The sequence below is a fragment of the Bos grunniens genome, chromosome 2, assembly GCF_055505025.1.
Source record: "Bos grunniens cultivar Pamir isolate PY7600 chromosome 2, Bosgru_T2T1.0, whole genome shotgun sequence".
Taxonomy (NCBI): Eukaryota; Metazoa; Chordata; class Mammalia; order Artiodactyla; family Bovidae; genus Bos; species Bos grunniens.
In genome coordinates, this window is record NC_141166.1 from 99,961,696 (window position 1) to 99,979,863 (window position 18,168).

Consider the following 18,168-nt stretch of genomic DNA (forward strand, 5'->3'; position numbering starts at 1 on the left):
GTCTGGATGTGAGAGTTGGACTGTGAAGAAAGCTGAGCACTTAAGAATTGATGCTTTTGAACTGTGGTGTTGGAGAAGATGCTTGAGAGTCCCTTAGACTGCAAGGAGATCCAACCAGTCCATCCTAAAGGAGATCAGTCCTGTTCACTGGAAGGACTGATGCTAAAGCTGAAACTCCAATACTTTGGCCACCTCATGAAAAGAGTTGACTCATCAGAAAAGACCCTGATGCTGAGAGGGACTGGGGGCAGGAGGAGAAGGGGACGACAGAGGATGAGATGGCTGGATGGCATCACCAACTCAATGGACATGGGTTTGGGTGAACTCCGGGAGTTGGTGATGGACAGGGAGGCCTGGAATGCTGCAATTCATGGGGTCTCAAAGAGTCGGACACGACTGAGCGACTGAACTAAACTGAACTGAAGACTTTTTCACACCACAATGTATTAAACAAGTTAGTTAACATTATAATATTATGAACTGGTATTGTCACATACAGAAATCAGTAACAGATCCCAAATACCTAAAACAATGTCTTGTACAGACTAGATATATAATAGGTATCTGCTGAATGAATCGATTTATTACTCATTAATAACAGAAGGTGCACATGCATGGGACTAATTCCAAAGACTACGAAATTGTTTTGAATTTTCATTTAAACTTTCAAGGATCCTTCTTACTAGTTTCCTTTTGTCTTACACTTAGGCAACCTCAAGTCCTAACTTTTTAAAATTACCATTTGGCCTTTTATTTCTCCTTGATTTCACTTAGGCCACATGCTGGATTCTATCACACAAAATGCTGCCACTCCAAGATCTTAGACTCTTACATTTTACTAACCATGGTTTCCGCATTTCCATTTCCATATTTCTCAGCGTGCCTTTCGGTCGCCCTCAGTCTTCTACCACTTGACCCCATCTGTCTCCTTCCCTCTCAATTCCATCTCACCATCACTCCTCATTAACCTTGAAAGAAAATTCGTATACTAGTCTGTCCACTTCCTCCTCAGTTCTCAGAATCTTTAATACCTTGCAAAGTCTAAGTCTCCCTTCCATTTTGTCTGTAAAGGACCTTAAGTTTTCCTAACCACTAGATTTCAATAATCTCTGCTCTTCTCATTCTTAACCTGACTCTATAAATCTGGCATATGATTGCCTCTTCCTTATTAAAATCCATTTTCACCCTTAAGATCCAGGTCATGGAACTATTTTCATATTCTTATTAACTATATTTTTCAATAGTACTACTGTGTGCCTTATTGGATTTTCTTTTGTAAATATAAGTAAGATTTCTTAAGATTTTTGTCCACTTATCTCCTTCTTCCACTTTTATGCTTTCTTCCTCAGTCATTTCACGTACTTCCACTGTTTTAACTATCACTTCTATGCACATGAATTCTAAACTAGGATTTTAGACCTTGAGCAAAAACTGGATCTTGATCATCTCAATAATCTGCAATACTTGGCATAATATGAAATACAAGTACTTAATAAATGTTTTCCATTATTATATTTTTGGACACATTATTTATATAGACCCTCCATGCTTATATAACATGCGCTTTGACTTCTTTTGCCTTTTATAATCTTAACTAGTATCCCTGAATCTCCCAGATAGATATGTTTTGGACGCTCTTTGAACAATCATGATTATTCACAATCTTTTATCAGACCATCGCTTGGGTATAAGGTTATAAAGAAATGAGCCATTTCTTAATCATTTTTACTCTCTACAAAACACTGCAGAAAACAAACTGCTAACAGTTTCAGGGACAACACTTTATAATACTTGCTGTGGATAACTCTAAAAATGGTAGTTTTCAATTTTCTGTTTCTCTCTTCCTTTAAAAAGCTAGAATAACCAGGAGTCATTCTTTAAGTGATAAAAATATACCTCAGTTTTCCCCTCTGTTTCAATTATAAAAAGCATTCACAATGTTATTAAAAGCTCTTTGGGTACTTAGAAGCTGATTTAATAACATCTATGAGCGCCGAATTCTCCAAGCCAGGCTTCAGCAATACGTGAACCATGAACTTTCAGATGTTTAAGCTGGTTTTAGAAAAGGCAGAGAAACCAGAGATCAAATTGCCAACATCTGCTGGATCATCGACAAAGCAAGAGAGTTCCAGAAAAACATCTATTTCTGCTTTATTGACTATGCCAAAGCCTTTTGACTGTGTGCATCACAAGAAACTGTGGAAAATTCTGAAAGAAATGGGAATACCAGACCACCTGACCTGCCTCTTGAGAAATCTGTATGCAGGTCAAGAAGCAACAGTTAGAACTGGACATGGAACAACAGACTGGTTCCAAATAGGAAAAGGAGTACGTCAAGGCTGTATATTGTCACCCTGCTTATTCAACTTATATGCAGAGTACATCATGAGAAACGCTGGGCTGGAAGAAGCAAAAGCTGGAATCAAGACTGCCGGGAGACATATCAATAACCTTAGCTATGCAGATGACACCACCCTTATGGCAGAAAGTGAAGAGGAACTATAAAGCCTCTTGATGAAAGTGAAAGAGGAGAGTGAAAAAGCTGGCTTAAAGCTCAACATTCAGAAAATGAAGATCATGGCATCCGGTCCCATCACTTCATGGGAAATAGATGGGGAAACAGTGGAAACAGTGTCAGACTTTATTTTGGGGGGCTCAAAAATCACTGCAGATGGTGACTGCAGCCATGAAATTAAAAGACGCTTACTCCTTGGAAGAAAAGTTATGACCAACCTAGATAGCATATTCAAAAGCAGAGACATTACTTTGTCAACAAAGGTCCGTATAGTCAAGGCTATGGTTTTTCCAGTGGTCATGTATGGATGTGAGAGTAGGACTGTGAAGAAAGCTGAACGCCTAAGAATTGATGCTTTTGAACTGTGGTGTTGGAGAAGACACTTGAAAGTCCCTTGGACTGCAAGGAGATCCAACCAGTCCATTCTGAAGGAAATCAGCCCTGGGATTTCTTTGGAGGGAATGATACTGAAGCTGAAAGTCCAGTACTTTGGCCACCTCATGTGAAGAGTTGACTCATTGGAAAAGACTGTGATGCTGGGAGGGATTGGGGGCAGGAGGAGAAGGGGACGACAGAGGATGAGATGGCTGGATGGCATCACTGACTCGATGGATTTGAGTCTCAGTGAACTCCGGGAGTTGGTGATGGACAGGGAGGCCTGGCGTGCTGCGATTCATGGGCTCGCAAAGAGTCGGACAGGACTGAGCGACTGAACTGATGAGTGCCAAAGAATTGATGCTTTTGAACTGTGGTGTTGGAGAAGATGCTTGAGAGTCCCTTAGACTGCAAGGAGATCCAACCAGTCCATCCTAAAGGAGATCAGCCCTGGGATTGCTTTGGAAGGAATGATGTTAAAGCTGAAACTCCAGTACTTTGGCCACCTCATGTGAAGAGTTGACTCATTGGAAAAGACTGTGATGCTGGGAGGGATTGGGGGCAGGAGGAGAAGGGGACGACAGAGGATGAGATGGCTGGATGGCATCACTGACTCGATGGATTTGAGTCTCAGTGAACTCCGGGAGTTGGTGATGGACAGGGAGGCCTGGCGTGCTGGGATTCATGGGCTCGCAAAGAGTCGGATGGGACTGAGCGACTGAACTCAACTGAACTGAAGGATGCTGTGGCTTTAATCTTCTTATACAGCTGGGGGTGCTGTTTAGATTACACCCTTGGTTTCACTGTCAGGTTTCATAACTCAGTTGGTAAAGTAGCTGCCTGCAATGCAGGAGACCCCTGTTCAATTCCTGGGTGGGGAAGATCTTCTGGAGAAGGGATAGGCTATAAACTCCGGTATTCTTGGGCTTCCCTTGTGGTTCAGCTGATAAAGAATACGCTGACACTGCGGAAGACCTGGGTTCTATCCCTTGGTTGGGAAGATCCTCTGGAGAAGGGAAAGCCTATCCACTCCAGTGTCCTGCCTGGAGAATTCCATGGACTGTATAGTCTATGGGGTCACAAAGATTCGGATGATTTTCACTTTCACTTTTTCATTGTCAGGACAATGTCCTTAACCTTCTCCAAACCCTCTTGAAACATCATGCGACTGACTGGAGAAGGCTAAGTGAACTCTGCAACTACATTTTTTAAAAAGCATATTCTGTAGTAATAAAAAAAAAACAGAGCATCTTCCTATAGGAAAGAAAATTCAACACAAGTCAAACTGACTCTATTAAGTTTAAGAGTGCAAAATAAAATTATTTGAATATTAGAATGCTTTACTTTTGGAGAAGTGATTTTTCAATATTAATAAACCTATAATCAGAAGATCCTCTGAAATAAAAACCTGGCATGATTAACTCTCAAATTTTGCTCAGAGAGCACAATTGAAAACTGATAAATTACATCATAAAATGAAAATAGTTTGAGAAGACCATAATTATTCTTTTTTACAGATATTAACATTCAAGCATAGTTTCAATATTATGAATGCAACTTTTTTTGGTTTCCATTTTAACTGATAAGTAAAAATGTAAGCTTACTGCATAATGAGAATACATCTCTAATGCCTAAATTATTTACATTATAATAAACTGACTAATTTTTAGCACAGCTTTACAGATTTTACTAGCCAATCTATCTATAAGTGATTAAAGCAGTTACAGAAATGCCAATGTCTCAGGAACAGTGCATGTTAACTCCGAGTGCCTTTATTAATATCAAATGAACTTTCATAACAATATAATAAGGCCTTTTCCTCCCACAGGAACAAAATTACATAAATACCATACTAATGTCTTGAACCTATACTATGAGTGGACAAAATCTCCTACCAATCAGGAAATGTCTAGATAACAAATTAAAACAAAATGATTATAAGGAATAAGTATGCTTAAAGCATCTAATCTTTTTTTGTAAAATTCAAGGAGACCATTTATTATGATAGAATTCCACATATGCTGCTTTTTGTGTGCTACAAATGTCTTTGTTATTGCTACACAAACTTGTTGCAACATCTATTCTCTTATCTCTAGTTCTTTAAACTGTTAGCACATTTTACAGCATTGCTAAATCAGTGTCTAGTACGCAACCTTCAAAATATGTTTAATTGTCAAAAATGGTAGCACAAATAAAGGTTACAAGAGTAATTAAACACTAGTAATAACTGAATTCAATAAAGTGAAATTATTGTAAATTAAAGAAATGTTCAAATTATTTGCCCATATATTAAAATTACTAAACATATTAATGCTTAAATATTCTGAAACTCACAATGTACAAATTCTGCTAACTTGAACTTTGATTAAAGAACAAATAGAAAGAATTTTATAGTTAATGGTAACAAGACATTCCCCCACCAATAACTTTCATTTTATTCCTTTATTCTTACAACTTTTTCAGTAGTTAACCTTTATATTTTAACATTTAAAAAGCATGGTATGGAAGTAAAGTCTTTCTTTTTATTTTTAAATATGTGTTTTGAGATTGTTTTAGACCCACAAGAGTTGTATAAAATAGTACAGGGTCCCAACCTCCCCTTATGTTAACATTTTATATGATAAAAACTAGTTTTCAAAGCCAAGAAATTAACCCTGATTAATTAATTAATTTACTCAGATCTCAGTTTTTCCAGTAGTGTCCTTTTCTGTGCTAAAATCCAATCCAGGATCTCACGTTGCATTTAGTTACTGTGTCTCCTTAATTTTCTCTAATTTGTGACAGTTTCTCTGTCTTGTCTTTCATGACCTTGATACATTAGAGTACTAGTCAGGTACTTTGTAGATGGATCTCAGTGTGGGTTTGTCTGATGTTTTCTCACGATTAGAAGAGGTTAAACATGATTGGGAAGAGTACCCAATGTTTCCTTCTCATTGGGTCCATGATGTTGCTATGTGGTACTGGTGACATTAACTTTGACTACTTGGTTAAGTTGGTATCTGCCAGGATTCAATATAAAGTTACTAATTTCCTTTCAAACAGTCTTTTTATTAGAAAAAAAAATCATTAAAAGTCTAGGTAGCCTTGGGAACAAAAGCTACTACTTTATATAACACTGAACCTGGTGAACAAGCTTTTGATTCAGTTCACTCAATGATGTATCAGTCCCCAGGCAAATAACTATTCTTAAAAGACAGGAGTAGCTGCTCCTCTGGAAAAAAAGTATTTTTTTTTAGATCTAATGAAAGAATTTAAAGTTCACAAATTAAAACACTAAAATTATACTATATTTATATATTCCTATATTCAAATATAGATGTACTTTATTTTTATAATAAATTATAAAAAATGTGAAAACAAGCTTAATTCTAAAATCTTATTTTACTTATGCATCAATAAATAAGTCAGTTTTCCCATAATACAAAAATTACTAAAAGCAGCCTTGAAAAACACATTTCTTTCATTGCTACATTAATGAAAAATAGCAATTTCATTGCTACATGTCTTTAAACTCCTGTCTCTAGTCCTTTAAACTAGAAGTATATTTTACAGCATTGCAAAATCAGCTTCTAGTATACAACCAGCAAAGTACAGCTAATCATCAAAAAAGTAGTGCATTCAATAGAGATCATGTATTAATTTGCTACAGCAGCCATAACAAAGTGCCCACAAACTGAGTGGCTTAGAACAACAGATATTTATTGTCTCAGTTCTGGAGGCTACAAAATTCCAAAAGCAAGGTGTGCGCAAGGCCATGCCCTGAAGATGCTAATGAAGAATATGTTTCATTATTCTCTAACTTTGGAAACCTCAGGCATATTTCCTATGTTTCCAGATGGGCTTCTTTCTGTACACATCTATGTCTAACCTTCCCCGTTAATAAAGACACCAGTGATTTTGGTTTAGGGCACTGATGCACTTGAAACTAAGGTGGAGTTAATATTTTGAAAACAAGGTGATTGTTCTGCTGGCTTAATGAACACTTGACTGTTACTCTTTTGCACTGAATTTTGCATATTTCTGGGAAGACGTGAATTTGTCCCAAAATATTCCATAGTTCGTGAGAAAAACAGTTGTCTGTAGTATTGATGTAAGGGCACTTTCTCATATGATCATGGTTTAAAGGACTATCTTGGTTAAATATATATAGGTTAGATGTGTACATGCTCATATCATCAGCACACATTAAATAATTTTATACATAGTTTCCAGGGGTGGGTTAAGAGTAGCTTGTGAAGCAACTGGAAGTGAATGGTGACACAGAGACTATCCAAGGAAGACTTGGTGGTAAGGGTCTCTCATAAAGAGAGCAAGGGAGACAGACTGTGTAACAGTTACTGTTATAGATTCACGGCATGGAAAAATATTCTCCAGAATTATGAATATATTAACAGCCTACAATTCTTTTTTTTTCATACTTATGAACTATATAATGAAGGACTGCAATGCATTTTGCCTAGCTTTCATTTCTTTAAAATTGCTGCTTTCTAAAATTCTCTTGTTTTCACATTTTGTTGGGGAACCCAACTACTGATCAATAGCGTTTCACTCAAGAAATAGCAATAGTTGGACATTTCTGAATTTTTCAATATTGCTTTTTTTCTTGTTATATTTATACTTGATTTTGAAAGATTGCTTATTATGCTTGTGTCACTGCAAGCAATCAGGACCCAGTCATTGTGTAACACATAATGATACTAATTGTACAACAAAGCCTGAGTTTTTGACAACTGTAAACCCCTAGAGTTAGATGTCTCCCTCCTAATGCATTCATCTATACCATGGCCTTTTCTCTTCACACTCAGCGGATTCATAAGGTTATTTGCCTTTAGTGATTTTACTTTCTTACAGTATGAAATGATGAAGGTTGATAAAAGGAGAGATTACATTAAAAAATAATAATAATAGTAAGCCAGAAAGAAAAACACCAATACAGTATACTAACGCATATATATGGAATTTAGAAAGATGGTAACGACAACCCTGTATGCGAGACAGCAAAAGAGACACAGATGTATAGAACAGTCTTTTGGACTCTGTGGGGGGGGGGATGATTTGGGAGAATGGCATTAAAACATGTATAATATCATATAAGAAATGAATCGCCAGGTTTGATGCAGGATACAGGAAGCTTGGGGATGGTGCACTGGGATGACCCAGAGGGATGGTATGGGGAGGGAAGTGGGAGGGGGCTTCAGGATGGGGAACACGTGTACACCCATGGCGGATGCATGTTGATGTATGGCAAAACCAATACAATATTGTAAAGTAAAATAATAATAATAATAATAAAAAGAAAAAAAATTCAATTGTATGTTGTATTGGGAATATAGTCAATATTTTCTAACAACTTTAAATAGAATATAACCTATATAAATTTTGATCATTATTTTGTACACATGAAACTAATATTGTGAATAAAGTATACCTCAATTAAAATAATAATAATAATAAAGAATGGGAAAGCAAAGCTAAAAGAAACAGCAGCTCTAATTTATTTCTCTGTGAGAGCCTCAGGTCTCCTTAAGTGTTTTCCTTAAGTGTTTAAAATGAAGAGGTATGGTAGATGCTGTTACACATATGCACAGTTCCCAAAGACCCCAGTAGGGTAAAGACCAAAAGGAAGCAAAACTAAAAGAAGATAAAACAGGAGAGCTGGGTTCAATTTCTGGTTTGGGAAGATCTCCTGGAGAAGGGAATAGCAACCCACTCCAGTATTCTTGCCTAGAGAATCCCATGGACAGAGAGAGCCTGGTGGGCTACAGTCCATGGGGTCACAAAGAGTTGGACACGACTGAGCGACTTTCACTCACTCACTTAAGGACCCAATTTCCAAAGATGTCACATGCTGAAGAACAGGGGATTAGGATTCCAATATATCTTTTTTTGAGAGCAAAGAAACAATTATATCCATAACCTTGGGTTCATTTTTAAAATTACTTAATTGATTGGAAAGTATGGCCTTTCTTTACTAATTTACTGCTAAAATTCTAATTAAAACTCCAAGTTCTATCCATAAAAGTGATGTAAAATATATTTCAAAAATACCTGGTGCCTTGTGATCAAACCCTTCATTAAATAAATCTACTGAGAGGGAAAAAAAAAAGCTAGATAGTGAACATTCCAGGGTCTTTATTTGTGACTTACAGATGTCTAGAATATAGACAACTAAAAAAGAAAATTGTTATAATAGTTCATATAAGTACTCAGAGACTGAAATGAAAATCTGGCTTAATCCCCAAACCCTCAAGAACAGGCCTATCTCATTCTCTTGACAGTTCTCTACTGACAGTAAACATAAGTTCCATCTTTTAAATAAGAATTTTTAATTAACAACTTTATTTATTCAATGCCTCTTCAGTAAGGTCAACTCATCTTTTAGATTCTTTACCCTGAGGCTTATAATGCCCATCTCCAACTAAAATCTGCAGTTATTTGGTATCATCAGAGTAGAGCATGCTGCTGCTGCTGCTGAGTCGCTCAGCCGTGTCTGACTGTTTGCAACCCCATGGACTGTAGCCCACCAGGCTCCTCTGTCCATGGGGATTCTGCAGGCAAGAATACTGGAATGAGTTGCCATTTCTTTCTCCAGCGGATCTTCCTGATCTGAGTAGAGCATAATATAGCCTAGAAAACATTAGAGTAAATTTATCATGTAATTTACAAATCCTGTTTCTGCAATTTCATCTCTCCTTCCCTCTCTTTCTTCAACAATTGTTTCTTAAGCACGTATTTTGTGCCTGGCACTGACTGGATGCACACTGACAAAAGAACACTGTGTGGTCCCTGCCCTTTAAAGGTAGAAGGGACAAACAAGTAAATCAACACCAAATCTAGGATTATAAATTGCGAAGAGTACTATGAAGGAAATTAGGTGTAAAAACAGATAACAGAAATTACCCAGACACTATGAACTAATTAATGTTTCAGGATATTTAACCTGAGACAAAGCCATGAGAATCAGCTTATGTAATTCCTCTAAGACAAAGAGAACATGTTTGAGACCTTGTACAGTTCTTCTAAGACAAAGGGAGAACATGTTTGAGACTTTAAGTTGGGATTAGATGGTGGAGAATGTATCAGTTATTAACAAATTGAAAAGTACAAAACAATCAACTCAAAATGCCTAAGTGAAAAGGTAAATGTATTAATTCACAAACATAAAAGCATTTGGAAGATGCTTTAGATAAAGAAGACTGGTTGAAAGTTTACTAGGATTTAATTCCTCTTTCCTCTCTTGGCTCTATTTACTCAGATAGGCCCTTCCTTTTAGGTTTATGGGACAAAAAGTTATACTTCCTCACAAGTACCAATAAAAATCCTACAGTGGAATTTCTTTCCCTTTGATTAGTCTCACTTGCCTTGCTTAACCAATCACTTAACCATCATTATATGGGAAATATGATGTTTGGATTAGCTAGATTGTGTCACATATGCCATCCCAGGAGTCTAATTTTTTTGAAAAAGAAAGTGATTCATTTTGGGGGTGATAACTTCAGGTAATGAGGGAGTAATAGTAAAGTGGTCACATAAATCATCCACAGAAAATGATTACAAAAATTCGATTGAAAACAACAAAAATAAGACACTGAAAAGCAGAGAAAAGCTAGGAGAAATTTTAATCTGGAAAAAATGGTAAAAAGAAAGGGTAAGAAGTATGACTTTGTGGCTTTCTGATCCCATAATGCTGTCTAAACTTCACAGCTTTAACTACAGAAAACAGTGGAAAATGAAACAACAGGCTTGTCAACTAAAGGTGCCAGAGGTCAGACTCCAGGCTAAGAAAACATCGGGAAATCAGGAAATTTAAAGGGGAAATCCTGGCAATGATCAAACCACAGAAAGAATGAGACTCAAATTCAGAACTTAAACTTTCCAAATGTCTAACTACAAGTACTGTGTACAGGGCACCACAAAATAGCAAGCAGAAGATGTAGAGAAAGAAGCTCCACACAGCAGATATGTTCAGTTTGATGTATTTCTTAATTGAGTGCATACCTTCACCATGATTAGCTTAGACAGCAGAAAGCCTGAGGTGTCAGAGAGCAGAGTCCAAAGCTGGCAGAGCAGCTGGATATCACGGGCTAATTTTACAAGCAAGGAAACCACAAAGAGAAAGAGATGTATCTCTGCCAAGTACATGGCTGACCCAACAATTCTCACAGGCACAGAAGAGACCCACCAGGGCCAGTCTGAAAAAGTGGCATGGGAAGCCAAAACACAGAGCACAGATTATCATTAGTACGTTTTTTAACCACAATAAAACTAAAATGGACATCACTTTAAAACTGTAAATGTCAAATTACTGACTTTTAAACATCAGTGAAAGAAGAATTCACTTAGGAAAATAGAAAATAATTTCACTAGAATGATAATGAAATGAAAATATATCAAAATTTGAGGGATGCAGCTATAGTTGGAAAGGGAAAGTTTTAGCATTAAGTGCATATATGAGAAAATGAGAAAAGTCTAACATAAATAATCTAAGTTTTCCCTTTAAGAAATTAGAAGAAAAAAGGAGGAAATCACACACATTTGAAAACAAGGAAATAATAAAGGTAAAAAATCAATGAAACATAAAAAATAATATTGAAAAAAAAATCAATGAAACCAAAATCTAGTGTCAAAATGGTTGATAAAGTTGATAAAGCTCTAAAGGAAAAAAGGCACAAATCATTAGTATCAATAATAAAAGAGAAGATATCACTACAAATTCTACAGAGTCAAGGATAAGGTACTATTTGGAACAACTCTGCACTCATAATACAATTTAGATGATATGGGCAAAATGTGAAAGACATCAACTACCGAAGGTCACCCACAAAGAAAATGGTAAATCTGAATAGTTTTATACTTCTATTTTTAAAGGTGAACTCCTAGAAATTCCCTGGTGGTCCAGGAGTTAGGGCTCTATGCTCTCACTGCTGAGGGTCAGGGTTCAACTCTTGGTTGAACCAAAAAAAAAAAAAATCCACAAGTTGTACAGTTCGGCCAAAAAAAAAGTTGAACTCCTGATTTAATATCTTCCGATAACAACACTGGGCTTTCCAGGTAGCTCAGTGGTAAAGAATACACCTGCAAATGCAGGAGATGCAGGAGACAGGTTCAATCCTCAGGGTGGGAAGATTCCCTAGAAGAGAACATGGCAACCCATTCTAATATTCTTGCCTGGAAAAATCACATGGACAGAGGGGTCTGGCGGGCTACAGTCCATGGAGTTGCAAAGAGTCCTACATGACTGACCAACCGAGCACACACGCTCAACATTAAACCAAACAAAAAATATCAATCTTCCAAGCCTAGATGACTTCAGAGTGGATTTTACCAAACTTTTAGGGAAGAAACGCTATCAGTTTGATACAAATTCTTCCCTAAAAAAGGTTTTCAAGAAGCAAAGACTGGTCAATTGTGTCAATTCTTCCCAAGGGTTTAGTGAGATGAGGACAGAAAAATGGCATTGCTGTGGATTGACATACACATAAAAGATGAGGAAAAGGGGAAAGCACATACAGCTATATATTTTGAGAAGTTTGGTTATAAAGGGAGGCAGAAAAGAGAGTCACAGCCAGAAGAGTGTTTGGGTGAAAGAAGGAAGAGTTTTTGATATGTATTTCTTTTTACGACAGGCGATACCAAGTGCAGACTTTTATGCTAATGGATATGATAATAAATAGAGATAAATTAATGATACTGTATAGGAGGACTGGCATCCTTGAAAAGTCTTTCTGTAATTTTTATAAAGGAATTGATAAGTATTTATTATTGTGGCAGTTAAGAGCCAACATACAGATACCAAGAGGAGAAGCGGGGTGGGATGAATTGAGAGACTGGGATTGACATATATACACGACTATGCATGAAACGGGTAAGGAATGAGAACGTACTGTACAGCACACAGACTGCACTCTTCTCCCAGTTATCCAAGTAATGCCAGGGCTTCACTCTCCCCTGCTCAAACACTACTTTGCCCAAATCCAGTCATTATATCCCCTAACAATCTGCTTACAGTTTATCTCTGGAATCTTGTTTCTTTCTCTAACTCCAATAATTCCGGGATCTTCCCAACCCAGGAATCGAACCTGGGTCTCCCACATTGCAGGCAGACGCTTTACCCTCTGAGCCACCAGGGAAGCCCCTTATTATTTCTCACTCAGATAAATTAAGCACTTTCTAATGATCTTTGCCTCAGACCATCCTGATGCTCTATATGCTGCTAGAGCTATCATTTTCAAAGCATTAAAATTCTTCTACTTAATCAACTATGAATAAAAATAAAGGTTATAGTTTACTAGGCCCCTACTCTAAGATCTCATCTATTCTTATAAAATGGATAGCATATTTATTTTTTATTTGAGGTAACTGAAGTTTAGGAATGGGTGAGTAATTTATCCAAATTCACATAGCTAATAAGTGGATAAGCCAAGATTCAATTTCAGGGCCTTTCAATCGCAAAGTCTTTGCTTTTAGTCAATATATTCTTCTGTCTAAACTCTTAAGCATGGTGTGTGAAGTTCTAAATAATCTGACCTTAACCTACTCCCCAGCTTGACCTCCTGTCCCTCTGTTCCACTTAACCATAGCAGATAGTGGCTATCCGTTCTCTTCCTATTCCTTACTAATCCCCTCTGTTTTCTTCAGGATGGCAATATGCTCAGCTAAAAACTAATTTTCCTAGTCTTCTGGGAAGCTGAGATTACCATTCATATAATTCTGACAAAAGAGATGTTAAGTGGAAATCTCTGGATGGGTTTCTGGGAAAGCTCTTTAAAAGAAGTTGAAGTAATCAGACATATAACTTTCCCCCTCTTCTACTCCATCCTCTTCCTTCCTGGAAAACAGTACCGTAGGTGGATCAGCCTTCTAACAGCCATGATACAGATATTGAGCATGAAACTCCCATAGGTCAGAGGAGAGGATATATTTAATAAAATTAGGAGCAGGTCTGTGATGGTACTGCCCACCTCATAACTATTACCTAAAGACTAGTATATTTATTTGACCTGTGTTACTGCTCATAGTTAATTGCTGTTAAGAAGAGATAAGAAAGTCTTCTTCAGCGATCAATGCAAAGAAATAGAGGAAAACAACAGAATGGGAAAGACTAGAGATCTCTTCAAGAAAATCAGAGATACCAAAGGAACATTTCATGCAAAGATGGACTCGATAAAGGACAGAAATGGTATGGACCTAACAGAAGCAGAAGATATTAAGAAGAGATGGCAAGAATACACAGAAGAACTGTACAAAAAAGAGCTTCACGACCCAGATAATCACGATGGTGTGATCACTGACCTAGAGCCAGACATCCTGGAATATGAAGTCAAGTGGGCCTTAGAAAGTATCACTACGAACAAAGCTAGTGGAGGTGACAGAATTCCAGTTGAGCTATTCCAAATTCTGAAAGATGATGCTGTGAAAGTGCTGCACTCAATATGCCAGCAAATTTGGAAAACTCAGCAGTGGCCACAGGACTGGAAAAGGTCAGTTTTCATTCCAATCCCAAAGAAAGGCAATGCCAAAGAATGCTCAAACTACCACACAATTGCACTCATCTCAACACTAGTAAAGTAATGCTCAAAATTCTCCAAGCCAGGCTTCAAAATATGTGAACCGTGAACTTCCTGATGTTCAAGTTGGTTTTAGAAAAGGCAGAGGAACCAGAGATCAAATTGCCAACATCTGCTGGATCATTGACAAAGCAAGAGAGTTCCAGAAAAGCATCTATTTCTGCTTTATTGACTATGCCAAAGCCTTTGCCTGTGTGGATCACAATAAACTGTGGAAAATTCTGAAAGAGATGGGAATACCAGACCACCTGACCTGCCTCTTGAGAAATCTGTATGCAGGTCAGGAAGCAACAGTTAGAACTGGACATGGAACAACAGACTGGTTCCAAATAGGAAAAGGAGTACATCAAGGCTGTATATTGTCACCCTGTTTATTTAACTTATATGCAGAGTACATCAAGAGAAACGCTGGACTGGAAGAAACACAAGCTGGAATCAAGATTGCTGGGAGAAATACCAATAATCTCAGATATGCAGATGACACCACCCTTATGGCAGAAAGTGAAGAGGAACTCAAAAGCCTCTTGATGAAAGTGAAAGTGGAGAGTGAAAAAGTTGGCTTAAAGCTCAACATTCAGAAAACGAAGATCATGGCATCTGGTCCCATCACTTCATGGGAAATAGATGGGGAAACAGTGGAAACAGTGGCAGACTTTATTTTTTGGGGCTCCAAAATCACTGCAGATGGTTACTGCAGCCATGAAATTAAAAGACACTTACTCCTTGGAAGGAAAGTTATGACCAACCTAGATAGCATATTCAAAAGCAGAGACATTACTTTGCCAACAAAGGTCCGTCTAGTCAAGGCTATGGTTTTTCCTGTGGTCATGTATGGATGTGAGAGTTGGACTGTAAAGAAAGCTGAGTACCAAAGAATTGATGCTTTTGAACTGTGGTGTTGGAGAAGGCTCTTGAGAGTCCCTTGGACTGCAAGGAGATCCAACCAGTCCATTCTGAAGGAGATCAGCCCTGGGATTTCTTTGGAAGGAATGATGCTGAAGCTGAAACTGCAGTACTTTGGCCACCTCATGCAAAGAGTTGACTCATTGGAAAAGACTCTGATGCTGGGAGGGATTGGGGGCAAGAGGAGAACGGGACGAAAGAGGATGAGATGGCTGGATGGCATCACCGACTCGATGGATGTGAGTCTCAGTGAACTCTGGGAGTTGGTGATGGATAGGGAAGCCTGGCGTGCTGCAATTCACGGGGTCTCAAAGAGTCGGACACGACTGAGCGACTGATCTGATCTGATCTGATGTTAATCATTGTTAACATTACTATTCACTGACAAATACCCTACACTGAGGCCTTACTGATCAATTTGCAGTTTCCTCACTATACCATGATTTGGCACACTTCTAAAGAGGTAGGCCTGCAATTCAGATACATGTGTAACTCAGTCACTAACTTTAAAAGCAGGCATACTCCAGCTTTAACGCGTGAAGTTTAAACAGCTTCGTGTTTTATATATTCAATATTTTACAAGTCTTTGTTTGAAGAGTTCTAACTCAAAAAATGGATTGAAATCCACTGATCTATAGCATAGTTTAATCACTGAAATATAACTTCTGATATGACCAACAAGACCCCTATATGCAGATAGCCTTAGATTAATCAATCTTTGTTGCAGTGTAATTTTCTATCCAAGTTACTGCAATAAAATTAAAGGTGTGTTGTGAGAGACAGTCCTTCATGGTCCCTGCATGTTGTTGCTGGGCATGCCAAGAATGTAAGGTCTTGACCACTCTTTAAAACTGGACAGTTTCTCAGGACTGCAGTAAGCAATCTTGATGGATGAGGTGACATTTCCTTCCAGACAAAGAGTGTGTGTGCTTTTATTTACGACAAAAGCAGCAGGTTGCTAAACTAACCATTCCTTAGCTGTGACACAAATCCACTAAATGTCTAAAATTCAACTAAGTCTCTCAGTGTTGCCCTGTGGGACTTGGGATACCTGGGGAATCAACGCCAACGTGACTATTTGCTATGCCATAGTCATAAGATCTCTGACCAAGGAGTCTCAAGTCTTCTGCCAGCATCATAATAGTAATAGGCTAACTTATAGGTATGTATAATCCCAGACCCTGACAAGATGTTGATTTAAAAGAAATTAGTTGATTATTCAAACTGTGAAAGCAGGTTAAAATTAAATTCTTTGTAACTAACAGGAATTCCTATAGACATATCATTAATGAAGACGACAGAGAAAAGCCAATTAAAATAACCATTTAAAACAACAATGTCCTCAAAGGGACCATTAAAGAACTGGTAAGGTATTGATATTTTAAAAATGAAAATTCTGTTTTGTTGTCTCTATACATCAAGAAAATGAAGGAAATTCAAATTGTTTAAGATAAAGAAGGCAGGTCCATTATCACTTTATACTTTTACTTTTAAAAGGAGAGAATTATCAGACACTGAATAGGCCAAAAATAACAAACAGATAAGAGAAGACAGGAAAATTTGATAAACTGAATTAGGTAGGACAACTGAGCATTTTCCATACATTATAAGGCTCTACTTTACACATAAACCACAACACTGTGAAAGTTAAAAATAGAAAAAAATTTTTTTCTTAGAAAGTGAAAAAAACTCCTGCCATAGGTACTAAAATTATACTGTGTTGATTAATAAGTGATATATCCCAGAATAAACACAGAAATAAATTACAGTTTCTTTCAATGACAGCATCTGCACATAAAAACTACTGGCAAATAAATGATAAATTTCCTCATCCTTTATAGATGAAGAAATTTCTAATGTTATTCAATAACTAAGCATACTCTGCCTTTCTGCAACTCCCAACTACCATTACCAAAAACCAGCATTCAATGTGTGACTACTCAGAATTGTAAGCAATTCAAATGCCACTAATTCAGAAAGCTACATGAGAAATAGCTAATAGCAAAGTGTCCAGAAAACTCAAGCTCTGCACTCAAGGACTGAAATTTTCAACACTGAAAAAAGGACATTTCCCTAGAAACATTATATATTTTAAATATTAATTCACAAGTAAATACAAAGTAAGATAGCAGATTGGAAGAACACAATGAAAGGAGTTGACAACAAAGGAAAGGAGAAGAGTTATACAAAAACATGAAAGAATAATTACAAAAATACAGCTGTGTGTTATCATTTAGACAAAGAAACTTAAGGTAAAATGCCAATTGTGGTATCACTATTTTTGAACACACCATATCAAAGGCATTCATTATTTTACATATAGCCATCATTTTATACACAAGGGAAATGTGGAAGTTGCTAAATAACCTAGATTGTACAGGGTGCAGGAGAACAGGAATTTTATTCATTTATGCTTTCAATGTAATGGTATATTCTTTTAGTTACTTTACAATTACTAAGAAGATGTTAGAAAATTGTTCTGATAAAATGATGAAACAAAATCCTTGTCATACCACAGACTGGAAAAAATCAGATAATTCAACAAATATATATTTGACAATTTGCGAAGGTATTCTGTCAGCAAACATTCCATATCGATGTATTTTATTCACCCAAAATTATAAACTAATTTTGAAAAAGTGAAACATTTTTAAGCTCTAATGCTTATACACATGAAATAATCTATAAGATAATTATATATATAAGACTAAAAATCTTCCTAATGATAAAGGAAAGAGTTGATCAACTTTAGGTTAAAAAAGAAAAAAGAGAATGTATTCTACTAAATATCCAAATGTGTTTGGGCAC

The 18,168-nt window shown here is 36.9% G+C and overlaps 1 protein-coding gene across 50 annotated transcripts in view; it reads right to left on the minus strand.

The window, feature by feature from the left end:
* BAZ2B (bromodomain adjacent to zinc finger domain 2B) overlaps positions 1-18,168 on the minus strand; it is a 332,790-nt gene that overhangs the window by 134,604 nt on the left and 180,018 nt on the right. The gene's annotated exons all lie outside the window — the stretch shown is intronic.